Genomic DNA, 1,709 nt, shown 5'->3' on the forward strand with positions numbered 1-1,709 from the left:
CGAAGGGGCTTGAGTAACTCAGAGAAACTATGGGCTATGCCGTGCAGGGACACCCAAGACGGACAGGACATAATGGAGAGTTCCGACTAAACGCAATCCACCTGGAGTAGGAAATGGCAAGCCACTCCAGTATCTTTGCCAAGAACGCCCCATGAGCAGAAACAAAAGGCTAAAAGATATGACGCTGGAAGATGGGCCCCTCAGGTCGGAAGGCATCCAACATGCTACTGAGGAAGAGCGGAGGACAAGTACAAGTAGCTCCAGAGCTAATGAAGTGGTTGGGCCAAAGCCGAAAGGACGCTCAGCTGTGGACGTGCCTGGAAGTGAAAGGAAAATCCAATGCTGCAAAGAAAAGTACTGCATAGGAACCTGGAATGTAAGATCTATGAACATTGGGAAGCTGGAGGTGGTCAAACATCCTGGGCATCAGTGAACTAAAATGGACAGGAATGGGCGAATTCAGCTCAGATGATTATCATATCTACTATTGTGGACAAGAATCCCGTAGAAGGAATGGAGTAGCCCTCATAGTCAACAAAAGAGTGGGAAAAGCTGTAATGGGATACAATCTCAAAAATGATAGAATGATGTCAATACGAATCCAAGGCAGACCATTCAACATCACAATAATCCAAGTTTATGCACCAACCAGCATTGCTGAGGAGACTGAAATTGAACAATTCTATGAAGATTTACAACACCTTCTAGAACTGACACCAAAGAAAGATGTTCTTCTCATTCTAGGGGACTGGAATGCTAAAGTAGGGAGCCAAGAGATAAAAGGAACAACAGGGAAGTTTGGCCTTGGAGTTCAGAACGAAGCAGGACAAAGGCTAATAGAGTTTTGTCAAGAGAATAAGCTGGTCATCACAAACACTCTTTTCCAACAACACAAGAGGCGACTCTATACATGGAAATCACCAGATGGGCAATATCGAAATCAGATTGATTATATTCTCTGCAGCCAAAGATGGAGAAGCTCTATACAGTCAGCAAAAACAAGACCTGGAGCTGACTGCGGTTCTGATCATCAGCTTCTCATAGCAAAATTCAAGCTTAGACTGAAGAGATTAGGAAAAACCACTGGGCCACTCAGGTATAATCTAAACCAAATCCCTTATAAATACACAGTGGAAGTAAAGAACAGATTTAAGGAACTAGATTTGGTGGACAGAGTGCCTGAAGAACTTTGGATAGAGGCTCGTAACATTGTCCAGGAGGCAGCAACGAAAACCATCCCAAAGAAAAGGAAATGCAAGAAAGCAAAGTGGCTGTCCAACGAGGCCTTAGAAATAGCAGAGAGGAGAAGGGAAGCAAAATGCAAGGGAGATAGGGAAAGTTACAGAAACTTGAATTCAGACTTCCAAAGAATAGCAAGGAGAGACAAGAGGGCCTTCTTAAATGAACAATGCAAAGAAATAGAGGAAGATAACAGAAAAGGAAAGACCAGAGATCTGTTCAGGAAAATTGGACATATTAGAGGAACATTTTGCGCAAAGATGAACATGATAAAAGACAAAAATGGGAGGGACCTAACAGAAGCAGAAGACGTCAAGAAGAGGTGGCAAGAATACACAGAGGAATTATATCAGAAAGATTTGGATATCCCGGACAACCCAGACAATGTAGTTGCTGACCTTGAGCCAGACATCCTGGAGAGCGAAGTCAAGTGGGCCTTAGAAAGCCTGGCTAACAACAAGGCCAGTGGA

This window comes from Pogona vitticeps, chromosome 2, assembly GCF_051106095.1.
Source record: "Pogona vitticeps strain Pit_001003342236 chromosome 2, PviZW2.1, whole genome shotgun sequence".
NCBI classification, from domain to species: domain Eukaryota; kingdom Metazoa; phylum Chordata; class Lepidosauria; order Squamata; family Agamidae; genus Pogona; species Pogona vitticeps.